Source organism: Tachypleus tridentatus, chromosome 1 (genome assembly GCF_004210375.1).
Source record: "Tachypleus tridentatus isolate NWPU-2018 chromosome 1, ASM421037v1, whole genome shotgun sequence".
NCBI classification, from domain to species: domain Eukaryota; kingdom Metazoa; phylum Arthropoda; class Merostomata; order Xiphosura; family Limulidae; genus Tachypleus; species Tachypleus tridentatus.
The window spans coordinates 124,894,473-124,911,911 of record NC_134825.1 but is presented as its reverse complement, the minus strand read 5'-3'; the positions used below and the strand labels follow the sequence as shown (position 1 = coordinate 124,911,911).

Here is a 17,439-nt window from a genome sequence, read left to right as displayed (position 1 = left end):
GTTTAACGTTTCTACAGTAATCGTGTTACCATATTTGGTGTATTTTTACTATAAGCTATTACTATATTACTTTTTCAGAATCTGTGTTATTTGAATATTTTTGTGAATATTTAAAGCATTCAGCTCAGTAACATCTTTATGCACTCATGGTTATTTCACAGGATGTATTATTTTTTTCAAATCTAAAGAAAAATGCTTCGCTTATTGAAATTATTTCAAAATGAAACGGCACCCAGTTTCTAACTGAAAACAACAACGTTGTTTGAATTTATAATATTTCTTAAAAGCTTAAATTTTTTAACATAAACCCAACTCAAAATCCATAATCTTATGAAATAATTAGATTTTTTTATCATTAACTCGGCTCTTTATTCCATTTCTACTGTGTTTTATTGTAAACGTTTGGCAACTTAAAAATAACTGATTTTGTATATGATGTTCAAGTATACAAAACGTTAGATTAGTATATATATTAATATATATTCGTTGAATATTTTTTTTCAAATCTTTATCGTGTGTTATAAGTAAAAGTGTATGAAATTCCTAATTGTCTACTTTTCAAGGTAAATCTTAAGTGATGATAGAGTGTTTAATTCAAATGTTTATAGACGTACACATTAAAACTGAAAGCCTCAAATTAAACTGCACCACAGATATTTTCATAAAGATAAGAGATTTCTATGCAGTTTGATTCACTACAGTAATATTATTACAGAATATTTTGTGAAAAACAAAAAAACTTAAATTGGTTAATAAAGTAAATCAAGTTGAGACAATTACGCAAAATTTACGTCTTCTTTACCGAAAAAACTTAACATTGGTTAAAACCAAGTTTCTTTCCTATATTTTTGTGGGAGATCTTGTTTGTATATATTGATGCAAGACAGACAAGATTTTCTCATGTTTAATCATACAGTTTTATTAGTTTAAACTTTAATCAGTGATGTCGAGAAAACCCACTTGTAGAGAAATATATACATAAAAACGGCGCGTTTGGGTTGAGAAAATATTTTACGTAGAGGAGTGAACAACGTTTCGACCTTTTTCGGTCATCGTCAGGTTCAAAAAGAAAGAAAGAGGTAGCTGACCGGAAGCTGAAAACATGTTTGAAAGAGATTGTGTAACTGAGTGTCGGAATGTAGAGGGCGGTGTTTGATGCTTGAATACACAATTTTATATTATTTATTTTATTATTTATTAATATAGGAATAAAGGTGTTCCTTTGTATTGGTCTATTTTGGGTTTAAGTTGTTGTATAAATTTTGTGTTTGTTTATCTTTGTTTCTTTATCTAGTATTTGGGTGTTTTCTATAGTTATGTTGTGTTTATTTGACACTTGCAGTGTTCGAAAACGTGTGAAGGTGACTTTTTATGTTCTTTGAATCTGGTTTCCTTTTTCCTACTTGTTTCTCCAATATAGAAGTCATGGCAGTTATCACATTGTATTTTATAAATAATGTTAGTGTGGTGTTTGTTAGTGTAGTTTTTACATAGTATAGACCTCAGTTTTGTGCCGGGTTTTTGAATAAATTTGGTATTAACTGGAATGTCATATTTTGTTACTAGTTTTTGCCAAATGTTGGTTATTTTTCTGCTGATGTCGGGAATATATGTTATGCAGCAATATATGGTTTCGTGATTTTTTGATTTGTGAGATATATTTACTTTTGTTGGTTGATTTTGCTTTATGTCTAGGTGTTTGCGTATAATGGTTTCTACGGTTTGTGAAGGAAACTTATTGATGTTGATGAAGTATTGTTTTATTTTGTCTAATTCATCGTTAATTTTATCTAGTGAGCATAGTTTTATGGCTGTGTTTATTTGGTTTCTTAGTATGCCGAGTTTTTGTTTTGTTTCTTGTGCTGAGTCCCAAGGAATGTATAGTCCAGTATGGGTGATTTTTCGGTGGATTTCTGTTTTAAACTGTGTGTCGGTTCTTGTAATTTTGAGGTTAAGAAATGATATTTGATTGCTTTCTTCCTGTTCACATGTGAAGTTAATGTTGGGATGTATAGAGTTAATGTAATTGAAAAAATTAAGTGTGTGTTCTGTAGATGTGAAAAGAAACAAACATAAACAAACGCAAAATTAAAGAAGCCTTACTTATACAACCACTTAAACCCAAAATAAACCAATACAAAGGAACACCTTTATACCTATATTAAAAATAATAAAATAAATAATATAAAATTATATATTCAAACATCTAATCACGCCCTCTACATTCTGACACTCAGCTACACAACCCCTTTCAAACACGTGGTCAACTTCCGGTCAGTTATCTCTTTCTTTCTTTGTGAACCTGACGATGACCGAAGAGTGTGTGTGTGTTTTTCGTATAGCAAAGCCACAAAGGGCTATCTGCTTAGCCCACCGAGGGGAATCGAACCCCTGATTTTAGCGTTGTAAATTCGGAGACATACTAGCGGGGGGCGATGACCGAAGAAGGTCGAAACGTTGTTCGCTCCTCTACGTAAAATATTTTATCAACCCAAACGAACCGTTTTTACATATATAGTTTAAACTTTATTTTTTTCTCTAGACTAGCTCCCCAGCCGCCCGGAGAATAGCTGCGGACTCACACCGCTATAAACTGGGATTCGATACCCGTGGTGTGCAGAGCACAGACAACCTATCGCGTAGCTTTGTGCTTAATTTTAAACAAGCAAAAAGTCTCTAAGACTAGATTTTTTTGCAGATCTCGGTTAATTCATAACAGATAGTAACTGATAGTTTAATATAATTGTTGTTTTTACTTTTCCGGAATTTTCAATGCAATACAGTCGCGAATATTCATTAAATTTACATGTAAGTTTGTGTGTGTGTGTGTGATAAATATTAAACGTATTTCATTAAAATATTGAAAGTGACAAACTATTTTGTATAAATTTCTTTGATGGCTAATATCTGCACATTTATATAAAATAAACCAGTTCATCGAAATTTGCTAGATATCAAGCTCCAATAAGAAACTAAGAGGCAAGAGTATTTCTTAAAGCAACATCGACTGGTATAATAGAAACTTATTTCCTATTAAGAAACGTTTAAAAACTTACTTGACCACAAAGAACCAAATAAAAAGAATACGTATTGGATGATCCCAGCTGCAGTTGCAAAAAAGACGTCCCTTGTCATACAACAACATTGTGACTCTTATTTCAAAGCTCTGCATAAATTTCATAGACGTTAAGTGCTTTATGCATGAAGTATAATACACATAATTTAGGGAAGATAAAAATATTATCTCATCTTACATACAAATTATTGAGCAATTTCTAATTAGTTTTATTGGAGCACCATTTAGCTTATATACAACAGTGAGAAGGTAAAAAACCGTAAGCGTTTTTCTTATTTGCCTACTGAAACGTTTGTCTTGATTCTATATAAAGTATTATTAAACAGAGGTATGTAATGGAGAGAATAACGTTTCACTTTTTGCTTTCTTTATCTAATGACGATTACATAAAGAGTGGTATTTCGTTTAATTTCGTATTCAATCATATATGTTTCTTCGGTTTCCGCTGTTTATAACTGAGTAAAGGATTTAATTTCTAGCATTATAACTGAATAAAATAAACATTTTAAATTATTTACTAGTCAAAGCTTTTATTCTTGATGTCTGATATATTTCAAAATTCAAATTCATTGTGCGTTGTTTATAAAGTAGTAATTTGCAGTTTAAGCATCTTCCGTTTACACTTTCGTGTCTTACACAACGCCATATAGAAACAATAAAACCATACGATTTTTTATTAAAACCGTATTCCGTATAGTGCTTTCTATTCATGTCAACTTTGAAATACTCTGTCCAAAAGAAATTATAAGTTACTGCACTGTCGAAGTTTTCGCTTGTTATCTTAATTTTGTGTTTTTATAATTGGGATTGAAATAATATGTGCTTGTGGCAATGTCAGAGTCCATTTTGTAATGTTTTCAGTCAATTAAATTATGTTTCTTATATGTAAATAATGGCTATTTTCATGTCATGTTTTATGCCAGTATAATTCACGTTTCTACCTAATATAGTTTATTAGCTTCGGTTAAGTTGACTTTTCATGCAAATCATTGCTTTTATGTTTAACAACAAAACGAAATACGAATACTTAACGACAACGAATTGAAATTACAATACAAAGGACAAGGAAGTTAGCTTATTATTAAAATTAGGTGAGCTACTTAGTTGTATGATAACTTCCTACACAAAGTATGTTGAAAAAATGCTCATTTTATCCTCGAGTTGGCCTAACATAGTGAGTTTTTAATGTTAAGTATTATTGTTTAAATAACTACAAGTACAATTGGATATACTCCTAGTATTTGGCTAATCACAGCTTGTATGTGTGGGTGTGTGTTTATAGAATGTTAGTCAACTTGCACATTGTCAAATGTGAAAACACTTAAGATAAATTTATATGCAATTTTGATATCTTTCTTCATACAATGTGCAGATTCGTACCTCAGTGTTTGTCAAAAAATCGCCTTTAAATAAAACTGTGTTAAAATGGCTATCAGTTACTTAGGTTAAATATGTATATATATCCACCAGGGTTGAATATGTTCTCACGAAGACAACATGTTGATAACAAGCATATTTCACGATAAGTTTCGCTACCTTATTAATTCTTTTGGCAATTCAAAAGGTATCATACTGTTAACAGTTCCCTCATAACTCTCTGTAAAAATGTACCCCAATAAGGATAACACAGCGGTAAATTTACGAAGTTACAACGCTAAAATCTGACGTTTGATTTCTCGTAATGGGCACAGCAAATAGCCCGATGTGACTTTACTCTGAAAGAAACATTCAAACAATTTGTTTCAAAATAAACCATGACTTGCACATATCATTTCAGGGCCATCGGTGACCTTACAGTTAGAGTGTAAAACATTGTATTCGTGGATTCAAAGTTCTCGATCAGCTGAAAAAACAACAACAACAAAAAACGTAATCCACACTTTGTGGCTCTGACTGCGTTATAAGAGTGACTGTGACATACTGATTTTCAGTCAGACAAAATTAGGGACTGCTATCCACAGATAATCCCTTATGCCACTCTCTCTATATAAATATATATATGTGCGTGTGTGTACGAAACGAACATATTACAAAATTAAGACATATTACTAGTAGTTTATTTTATTTTATACAGAAAGAAATGCTCCTTTTCCAATAAGTGACTCTCAAATTGCTATCTGTTGATATTTGTGCATTTTGTTTTCATAAAGGTTTATGAGGCTTCACTGAAACTTTCATCATGATTTAAGGACAAATGCTTGAAAATTATAAATTCTTCGTGGTTTTCTTCGAGAAGAACCTTAATTTGGGAATTATTAATATTTGGTTTTCACAGTAGCTATTAATGTATAACTACTGCTACCAAATTAACAAGAAACAAACATAATGACGTGTGTGCGTATTTTCTTATAGCAAAGCAACATCGGGCTATCTGCTGTGTTTACTAAGGGGAATCGAACCTCTGATTTTATAATTGTTAATCCGAAACCTTTCGGCTGTCTCACAGGGGGAAGGACATATGATGATTTATAAGCACGTTAGACAAAATTGAAACAGTTATTATGAATAATTCGAGATGTCTTTAATGTATTATTACTGAACTGTATGAAAAATAAAAAAATTCCAATTACTTTAAAAAACAAAACAAAAATGCTTTAAATATTGTATTTAAATATTGTATTGTATTAAATATTATATTGTATTAAATATTATATTGTATTAAATATTATATTGTATTCTATTAAATATTGTATTGTATTAAATATTGTATTTTTTCTGATGATAGGAAACTTTTGAAAAAGAAACAAAAACAGTCTCTATTTGTCTCTTCAAGCTGAGATGTACACTACACAAGAACCAGACTTTCGCTTATACTTAATAGCCTGTTTGAATATGTTGACATACTGTAGGTCTTAACAACCGGATAATAATCTTCTTTAGACAAGGGTCTTGTATGGACCCTCTCTACGTAGAGTCTTTGGTTTCCTCTTGCCGGCCTCTTTGTCTGGCTTGTATGTAGCATATGATCTAGTGTCTTACAAAGAAGTCTACCAAGCAGAAAACTACAGGTAAGATAGAAGTGACAGTATGTATAACAACGAACGACAACGGCCAGACAGCCTGACAACCTCAATCCACTGGTTTGAAGCCATTTATCATTTAGCTTAATATGAGGCAGTGCTTCAAGAGATTCGGAAATTAGCCTAGCGTACTTTTCTTTAGAAAATTGTTGACAGAATACAGAAAATTGCTCGCCACACACATGCCACACCGAGAAAATAATATACCAGAACCAATATTTTATGCAGCCCTATATAGGCAGTCATTCATCCTTCTAATCATGTATGAAGCTAGCTCCATCAATACCTCCCGCTCTCTGTACAGATATCTGGTCCACAGTTTTCATGCAGGTGGTAGAACAGATAAGTACTTATATTTCCACATAAACAGGATGGTGAATCACGGACTCGACTGTCGGCGAACAAAATAAAAATGGGAAGGAAGAACAATGTTTTCCATAATAGAGGGGATATAGAAAGTAACCCATGTAGAAGTTATAAGAACTGGCATTTCCGAACAAGTTTTCATGTACAAAAAAAGATATAATTATAGTAAAGCCTAATGTCGTGTTTTGCTTGTTATTGGTAGAAGTTTTTAGTTATTATTTAAACTTTTCCAAAGATTTGAGTAAAAAAACAAAAAAAAACAACTAATTAGAGACTCTAAGTATGTTTACAATATTTGTGCTAGAGCCAAACCTATATTTATAATTACCCTTAAAAATGGTAGTTTGATGTATATGGGAAACTGTACCTATTAAATGACGGATAGGAAAAAAGAGACACCGCTTTTTTTTTTTATAGAAATTTCTATATTTTCCGGTTATATTATACATGAAGTTTATGCCATTCTTTAAAATCAAGTAAATTTCTAGAAATATACTTTCAGTTACTGTAGTACCCCACAGTTCATGCCAGATGTTTGATGTCAAAAAACTGTTCTCAACTCATTAAATAACAAAGAATTATTACTGTCATCTTGTGTTTTGAGGACTAGGGAATATCAGAGATTACCATTTCTAAAAGAAGGTTCCAGAAGGACTTTGTGGATATTATTTTTATAAGCATCCAATCTAATTTTCTCATTCAGTAGCATTCCATAATGTAACCGACTCATTTAACTTTCATTTTCTCTTCCAGAGGTGTGTGGTTCGATTACCATTATTTTTGATATGGTAATTGAAAACTGTATAGCGATGTTTTGTTTTGTTTAAGATTTTTACACAAGAAAAGGAATAAAAAAATACCCTTAAACAGAGCACACTTCCATTTTTAATGGACTTTTGGCTATATATCTGAAGGCACAAGTACTTAATCAGTTAAATTAGTCGGTTATTATCATTGTTGGGATTCAACACGAAAACAATGAAGATTTATTTGCTTGTTTTTTAACTTCGTGCAGTTAACCGCACTAGTCGGCCATAATGTTGAATTGATACACTAGAAGGAAGACAACTGGTGAATACCTTCCACCGCTAACTCTTGGACTACCTTTTACCTAGGAATAGTGAGATTGATCGTCACATTATAACACCTTCACAGCTGAAATGGCGAGCTTGTTCTGGTTCGAGCTCGCGACCCTTATATTGTTAGTCGAGTAACCTAACAACCAGGCTGTCGAAGAAGGAAGAAATGGGAGCATTATGGACAGTATGAGTTATACAGTTCTTTACTTTCCGAACGACTACCCTCTGCTAGTATATACGATATAAAGATTTTTGTTAACACAGATAAAGGAAGATTTTCTGTTTTTAAACGCCATGACCACGCGTGCACAGTTATACACTTAGAATCTTGAAACAAAATTTTTCCTGGATTAACAACAGTTTTTTATTAGTAGAGGTATCATTTTTGATTCAGTAATGTAACTATTTTTAGATTGTATCAATGAAGTTATCAACTATTTAATGTAATACATTTTATACTTGATACTATATAATAAAGTTGTAGATTAGGCCCGATATGGGCAGGTGATCAGGGCTCTTAACTCGTAATATTAGGGTTAAGGGTTAGAATCCTCGTTACACTAAATATACTCGCCCCTTTCAGCCGTTGGGAGCGTTATAATGTGACGGTCAACCCCACTAATCATTATTAAAAAAAAGTAGCTCAAGAGTTGGCGGTGGATGGTGTTGACTAGCTGCCTTTCCTCTAGTCTTAAACTGCTAACGCAGGTAACCCTCAAGTAACTTTGCGCGAAATTCAAAAAACAAACAAAGTTTTAGATTACTACTAGAAAACTCTGATATAATTACTCAGTGATTAGTTATAAATGTGAGCTTGCGAGCGCAATCATTGCCAAAATAAATTCAACAATAATTCATACTTTTGAAAAAAAATGGAAATGAATGAATGAAATAATATTGGAAGCAGAAAACGAATAAATGTGCATTTGAATGCAATAAAAATTAAATATTTTTTCCGTTAACAATATTTTCCACTTATTCTAACGTTTAAGAGACACATATTAGTTAATAATTTAATTAAACTCTAATATCACTTTATTATTTTCTATTTTTATCTGACAGATTTATCAACTTGAAACTTGGACAATAAAACGTCTGCCCAATTTTGTTCTATCTTTCTTTCTGATATACTTTTGCCTTAACAACAGTAACCGATATCTCTGCTTACATTTTAACATAAAACAACACTATGTGTATGTGGTTTTCTCACAGCAAAGCCTCATCGGGTCATCTGCTGTGTTCACCGACGGGAATCGAATCCCTGATTTTAGCATTGTAAATGCATATACTTACTGTTGTATCAGCGCGAGACAACAACACAATGAGATACTTACACTCTGTCCATCGAAAAGAATCGATCTCTAATATTTTAGCATTATAATTCACCCACCTGGTGACTCTTAAATATGTGGTGAAAGAAAAATTGTGTAAAAATGTTCAACAAGTGTCGGATTTAAATGAATTTAAAAAATAAAATATGAATATCACAAAACGATGGAATATCAGATTTATCAGAAAAAAGTAAACAAGGATAGGTGTCCAAATTTCACAGCAGTTAAAAAAAAGTTATAAAATAAAAAATTCCCGCTACTAAGTTATACGCTTCGCAGCCCTGTAACGTATTAATCGTAGTATTACTATTCATATAATGTAAGAAACTTGATGCTATTTTGCATAATAAGTACTCAAAACACTCATAGTAAAAAACAGAAATATTACGTATGTTAATGAATTAGCCACTGTCCACTACAAGGAATTGAACCCTAGATGTAACCTTATAAGTCTTAAGCTTACTGTTAATCCACTGGGAGAAAAATCATTTTTGTTATTTGTTGCTATTGTTCAAAGCGGTAAGTCTTTGGATTTATTACGCTAAAATCAGGGGTTCGATTCTATCCCTTGGATACAGCAGATAATTCTCTGTGGCTTTGCTATAAAAACACTGTTATTTGTTTTCAAGTTATTTTAATACTAGCTTTACAGAAAGAAGCCTTGCCCAAGTAAAGTGAAATGCAATGGGGCGCTTTCTCTCTTGTATAGATAGGCCCAGCATGGCCAAGTGTGTTAAGGCGTTCGACTGGTAATCCGAGGGCCGCGAGTTCGAATCCCGGTCGCACCAAACATGCTCGCCCTTTCAGCTGTGGGTGCGTTATAATGTGCTGGTGAATCCCACTATTCGTTGGTAAAAGAGTAGGCCAAGAGTTGGCGGTGGGTGGTGATGGCTAGCTGCCTTCCCTCTAGCTCTAAATTAGGTACGGCTAGCGCAGATAGCCCTCGAATAGCTTTGCGCAAAATTCAAAATAACAAACATTAACAAATATCTCTTGTATAAATATGTTATACTTTATAAACAACCTTTTCACATGATAACGAAAATCTCCACTTTTATTATGAATTCAAATTTTTGACTGGTGATTTGAAATAAGGCATTCGATTTCAATTTAGAAGAACTGGCATGGAACCTGCAATTAAAAAGTATTTGAACACTATTAAAATGCATGATTAAAAATCTTCTGAAAAGGGTGTTTGATCGATTTTTTTTTTGATCGACAGCTAGGTACTATGTAATATGGATGTAACGGCTTTCTAAAGGCGTTCAGAGAAGCAAACATTTAAGTGTTAAGAACTGTTTCATGAAATCTTTGATAAACTGTTTTTGTGCTTTATGGTGCTGAAAATTTTATGAAGTGGAGAAAATCTTTTTTGTTGTTCTTTTGATCACTGAAAAAAATCTCAAAAGCAAAAAACATACCAACATATATTGATTTTTAACAAAAGAGTTCGACAATGAGAAATTACACTTTCATTGAAGATTAAGTGGAAAATTAATATTATAAAATGAAATGTTACGATCTATTTGTTTGCAGTTAAGCACAGAGCTACACAATATGCTATCTGTGCTCTGCCCATCACGGGTATCGAACGCTTGTTTCTAGTGTTGTAAGTTGGCAGATATACCGCTGTACCAATGTTGTTGTTTTTTTCTCTCTTAAAATAAGCTAATGGCTGCTGAGCCTTGAAAAATATCAAATTCCCTTAAAAGTGTGCACATGCCTACGGTTAGATCTGTAAGACGAAGCCGAGCAAATGCGTCTTTAATTTCGTCGTATTGACAGGTAACTCAATATATTTAAAAAACTTAATAACGCACAAAGACAACAGATTTATGTTTTGTACAGCATTGTTATTCTATTAATACCATGATGTCACATTTTTAATTGGTATTCACTGCTAGAACAATGAAAATCGTCTCTCAAGATCGTTCTAAAAAGAGTTTGAAATATCAGTCGTGTAGTTTCTACATAATGAGTTGTATCTTGATTTCTGTTCAATCATTCTAACTTCCAGTAATTGTAATCAAACATAAAGAAATGAATTAAAAAGGACTATATACTCCATTCATCTTCTCTGAGATGTGAAATTTCCTTTGAATATGTGTTATCCAAAATCTTCTCATAAAAACTTGAAGAATTATATTTTGATCATAATTTACTTCGCTGTTTTATGTGTCAAACTGAAAACAACAAACAGTAACCCATTAATAACTAAATGTGTGCAACCAGAGCAGCAAAAGTTGAAGTAAAACAACACACTTTGAGAATGTCAACATCACAGTTTAAAAGTCCGAGTAGTAAAACATTAAGAAAAGAGAATAAGAAGGAATAACACATTATTTACAAATATAAGTTTATTTATGACAAGAAATTCGATAACCTGAAAATTTTATGTTTCTTTCATCTGTACAGCCTGAAACCTGTTGAAATTACAGGAAGAAAGAAATCTTGTAATTTTTTTCTTTTAGTTATTTTGTGCGAAGAACATGCATTACTCAAAGTATAGACAGACAACTTATAACAATATAGAAGAAAAATCTTAATACATCACTACGATAATAACATTATTCTACAAAACATAGAGACATTTCTAGCTTTTATATACATCAATCTAATTCCAAAGTTTTATTTATAAGCTCAAAAGTTCATCCAAGTCGACCTGTTAATGTTAATACTGCCATCTATTAGCAAATATTTAAATTTTTTCTCCTGTCTAAAATTATTTCGTTTTACTAGTATCTTTCCGATTATAAATCCCACCTCCAAGTTTCAATTCATTTAAATGAATTTAAGTCGTGAAGGCGTTATAATATGAAGGCCAATCCCACTATTCGTTGGTTAAAGAGTAGCCCGCGAGTTAGCGGTGGGTGGTTATTTATTTGTTTACCACCTTAAACTATAAATAAAAAATATCGTTTTTACTTGACGAATAATTGAAACACTTTGAGGAAAGATGAATTGGTTAGTATGTGACATTAAAAGAAATATTCTTTTGAACTAGTTTCGAAGAAAACCAAAAATTCTCATTGTGTTTTATATATAACGAATTTATAATGCAATTATCTTTCTCTATATAATATAACTACTCCCATTAAAGCAAGAGTATGTTATATGCTCATCCATTTTCACAAATAACAAGAAATTACTTGTTTATTTTGTAACTTCCTGGCAGATTTTGTTCTAAAACGAAAATAACACAGATTTGTTTATTTTTGTAGTTAAGTACACATTTCATAATTATCTATCTGTGCTCAGCCCACCACGGTATCGAGTTGCTAATGTTTTAAGTTTACAAACATACCGCTGTGCCACTGGCGGTTGAAAACATAGAAGCATAAATCATTAGCTCATCAGTCAAAATATACTCTTCAAAAAAAGAAACGCAAAAAGAAAAATTTGAGACATATTGTTAACAAGTTTATTCCGGATAGTTCTGTATGACATGTGTGAAACTTTGCACATTCACTGCTGAACATCCAAAGTCTGCAAAGGCGAAGTCCACGCTCACTAGTTGAAGTTTAACGTCACTCAACGTCAATAACGAGTATGCCCCCCGTGAGCATCAATAACTGCTCAGCATCTCCTCCCCATGGAAGCGATGAGATGACGAATCACATTCTGTGGAATGGCTGTCCACTCAGCCTGCAAAGCTGCTGCAAGCTGAGGTAGAGTCTGCGGTTGAGGTTGTCGCCGTCGCAGACGTCGGTCCAACTCGTCCCAAAGATGTTCGATGGGGTTTATCTGGTGATCTGGAGGGCCAGGGAAGAACGTTGATGTTGTGGTGTCTCAAGAAGACAGTGGTGAGTCGGGCTGTGTGAGGACGGGCGTTGTCATATTGAGAAACGTAGTTGACATTCACCATGATGGATTGCACATGGGGCCTAAGAAACTCGTCGATGGTTGCGTACGGTCTGATCGGAAATCCTACGCAGCCCTGGTATGGTTGAGGCAGTAGACGTCGCAGTGGTGGTCCTATCCCGAAGGTGACGTAACCGGATGTAGCGATCTTGTGCGGGCGTGGTCACACGAGGTCTGCCAGATCGTGGACGGTCACAAGTTGTTCCATGTTGTTGGTGACGATTCCATAGCCTTGTAATGGTGCTTGGGTGGACATTCACAGCTCTGGCAACATCTGATCGAGATTCGCCTGCTTCCAAGCGACCAATGGCTTTGTTGCGTTGTGCTTCAGTCAGTCTTGGCGTAACTGTATTGCGTGTCGGTGGCTTAACACTGAGCTACGGAAACCGAGAACCTTTTATAGGGATTTTGCACATGTTGCACTTGCAGAACATGCAGATCTCTCAAACAAATTTATTGGACACGAATGCGTTTTGGCGAAAAATCCGATGTTTTCCTCCGTTTTCAAAGTGCACTACTTTTATTGTCATTTTGGTCTGACAATCAGTGCCTTAACACGTGTAACATCACATACTCTGAGCTTGTAACGTTAATACATATATTTCTCTTTAAAATAACAAAAATATCCCTTTTGCGTTTCTTTTTTTGAAGAGTATATAAGTCTTAATTTTTTCTTGTTTTCAAAGGCTTGGATTGTTCTGAAACAAAAATGTAGTTTTTAACGATGTTTTGGCTTCGGATTTAAATTATATCTGACTCGACTGTTTGAGATATTCCGAGTTCAACTTCATCTAAGCATCAATAAGAGTCGTCTACTTTGGCGTTTGAGTATATTATTGATACTTCTATCTCTTTTCCTAATCTTTGTCTAATCTTTATCTATTTTGTATCCCTCTATAGCTAGAGGTTTTATCAAATTTGACAGGGTCTCTAATAGATTCGCACCTTAGTTTCGTTTTCAGTTCCAGTTGAAGATAACATTGCTCTCACTCTCATTTCGTATCTCAAGGAAAAGGTAGGCAACGAGCTTGGAGAAAACAAACCTGCAAATCCATAGCCACCTGGTGTTAGTTAGTTTGTTTTTGAATTTTGCACAAAGATACTAGAGGGCTATCTCTGCTAGCCGTCCCTAATTTAGCAGTGTAAGACTAGAGGGAAAGCAGCTAGTCATCACCACCCACCGTCAACTCTTGGACTACTCTTTTACCAACGAATAGTGTGATTGACCATCCCATTATAATGCCCCCACGGCTGAAAGGGTCGAGTATGTTTGATGCGACAGGGATTCGAACCCGCGACCCTCAGATTACGAGTCGAACGCTTTAACCCACCTGGCCATGCCGGGCCACCTGGTGTTAGAAGGTGACATGGCAAGCGTCTTATAGCGATGCTCGATGGAATGAACTTAACTCGTGTTCCTTTAACACGTGTTTCCCGCTGTGTTGCCAAGAGAAGTAATTCTTCTTTTTACTTTTGTTGACAGTTGGTTAAGAAGAGATAACTATAACTGTTGATAGGAGAAAAGAAACAGAAATTGAAAAATTAAGAAACGTCATGCATTTAAAATTAGTCCTAGTGGAAACAGTTCTACCCTGTAACCTTTATTAGTTTCAAGTCGAATTAAATGAAATACATGCTTTTGGATTAACTAATTAACTAATATTTTTCTGTTGGCACAGCAGATATAGTCTATTGTGTAGCTTTGCGCTTAACAACAAACAAACCTTATTTCGATTACTAAGAAATGTATGTCATTTCTAAAGTTGGTAAGCATTTAAATTCGTTCTATATCACCAGAAGAAACTATCACTTAATAGTACAAATTTTCTGCACTTATAAGAACACACACATATACACAAAATGTACACGTCAGGATACTTCTATTCCGCACCAAACATGCCCGCCCTTTCAGCCGTGGGGGCGTTATAATGTGACGTTCAATCCCACTATTCGTTGGTAAAAGAGTAGCCCAAGATTTAGCGGTGAGTGGTGATGATTAGCTGCCTTCCCTCTAGTCTTACACTGCAGATACTCCTCATGTAGCTTTGCGCGAAATTAAAAAAAACAAAACAAACAAATACTTCAATTTACTATTTCGTATTTTAATATTTTACGTATCTCAAGTTAAAAACTTATATTCTATAATTCAATTAAAATTAGACAGGGACAAACAATATTTTTATCGGATTACATAACGTTTCTAGAATACTATGAAAATGTCGATAAACCAAATTATTTCTCAGATTCGAGATCGACGAACAACTATCGAGGCGGTGGCTGAGGAACGTACGTACTAGCAGGCCAGCTTTCATATTTAATAATCTGCACTACGATGTTACACGCCCTGCATATTACGGGTACTTTTAGTCATTCAAAAAGTATAAAGGTGGTATGTGATTCAGGAACTGAGACGGGTAAAGATGAGCCTATAGTTGCTGTGGTGCTTCCTGTCCACTCTGATCTTTCACTATAACAAAATGTAATTACCCCTGCTTGTGACATATTATCCCCGAGAGAATATGGCTAACAAGTCAACTTCGTGCCATTCCAAAAAAACACAATAGACGTACAAGCGCCACACCACATCACGTTGTCACTGGATGTCCTGCTACAAGTTATTGATAGGACGCTTTTCATTTTTCTTGTTATAGAATCCGCTTTACTAGTTCTCAGCATTAATTATTTTATGTCCCATGTCATTATAACATGCCTTATAACAAAAGCGGTTTTTGTAGGGTAACAAAAGAGAACAGAACTTGCTTTCAACCAAATAAAAAATCCAAAAAAATTAACTATTTTCTAAAGTTCGAGTCTTGGTAAGTGAAGTGGTGAAGCGCCGTCAGATTTGAGCCTTAATGAAATTTACGTTTTATTTCAAAGCTTCGGCAGGCAGATCGATATTTGATTTAAAATATCAATGAATGATGTAGCTTTTCGTTTTGTGTTTTACTATCTTGTACCAGTGCTTGTTGTTAGAATTAAAGATAATTTCCTTTATTGTCACTTTTTGTGTTTGACAACTGTGAACTACTTTCGTGAAAAAGAAGATAAATTATTATAATATGACGAACAATAAAGTGAAGTCACATTTAGTTGTGCTACACGAGTTTGCTCCCCAATGATTCAGCGGGAAGGCTTATAACGCTAAAAACTTGGCTTCGATACAGATGGTGGTCAAGTCACAGATAGCTTATTGTGAACCTTTGTGCTTAAAAGCGAATATGAGTTCAAAATATTTCATTTTTTTTCTATTTATTTATTTTGTTTGGATATTTTTTTACTTATCACAGTCAGCTCGATATGAGTATCAAATTATATTCTTGTTGTGCTCAGAGAAAAACAAACAAACAATACTTGACGCAATAATAAAGATTTTATTTAATTTCTTTATCACCTCCAAATGTTTAGTAGGACTTTGTGAGCACAAAAATTACATAATCTAAATCATAGCAACTACGCTCAATACTGTTTTACTTGAAGTTGTGTTATTGTTCACAAATATCAAACTTCAATTTCTAAAATTATAAAAAACAAAATTATGCTTCGCAACACAGGATTTTTTTCTTTTTCACTATTTCAAATGTAGGATTTATTCAAGTTGCGCTATTACAAATCACTGTGTCTATAGTTTTCACTATTAGCCAACATTTAGAACACACTTCATAAACAAGTATTACATTTAATTATACTATTTAGACTAATCAGTTAAATATGTAGAAATATATTTTGCGATATAATTTTAAATTCCTTATGTTTTAGCTCCAACATACATCAGCACCTGGGATTATACTTCTAGGAGGTAAAGTTCACAGCTGCGCTTATTCATAAGCCTAGATTGTTTATTAGATAAAACATTGTAAACATTGTTGTTTGCTTTGTTTGTTTGTTTAGGAATTTCGCACAAAGCTACTCGAGGGCTATCTGTGTTAGCCGTCCCTAATTTATCAGTGTAAGACTAGAGGAAAAGCAGCTGGTCATCACCACTCACCGCCAACTCTTGGGCTACTCTTTTACCAACGAATAGTGGGATTGACCGTCACATTATACACCCCCACGGCTGGGAGGGTGAGTATGTTTAGCGCGACGCGGGCTCGAACCCGCGACCCTCGGATTACGAGTCGCACGCCTTACGCGCTTGGCCATGCCGCGCCTTTGTTGTTTGCACTCTCTGAAATCAAAAACATTTTTTTTTCTTGTGTAACGCGTATGTGAATATTATCAAATATGCAATAAAATTTGACCACTATCGTATTAAAAATGAGCTCCGAATACATAAAAGTATGAAAAAAACCATGTCAATCTTTTTGCTTGGTTTTTTTACCTTCCTAAAAATCGTTGACTATTTAAACTTGTCTTTATAACCCATTCGTTTCAAACCATTTTTATTTTGAAAGTTTGCTTGTTGTTAAAAAGCAGAGACCTATACTAGTGGGCTATCTGTACTGTGCACACCACGAATATCGAAACTTGGTTTATAGCTACGTGACTCTTTAGACTTACCGCTGAGCCAGTGAGAAGATTTTATATGAAAGATTTATATTTATAGTAAATAGCAGGTAGAATACTTAAATACTTTTTGTAGCTAGGTAGATATGTTTCACTCTCAATGTTAACAATTTTTATTCAATTTAGTAAAAGATTCATATGCATAGATTTTCAATTATTTTTAAATCATACCATTTTTCTGTTGCTTGAACAAATTATCC

General features: G+C 33.7%; 1 long non-coding RNA gene across 1 annotated transcript in view; it reads left to right on the top strand.

Moving 5' to 3' along the window:
• LOC143222708 (uncharacterized) overlaps positions 1-10,267 on the top strand; it is a 93,113-nt gene extending 82,846 nt beyond the window's left edge. Inside the window, exon 3 of the long non-coding RNA XR_013012427.1 lies at positions 5,802-10,267. This is a non-coding gene — a long non-coding RNA (uncharacterized LOC143222708). The remainder of the gene's footprint in view (positions 1-5,801) is intronic.
• Positions 10,268-17,439: the final 7,172 nt, after the last annotated feature.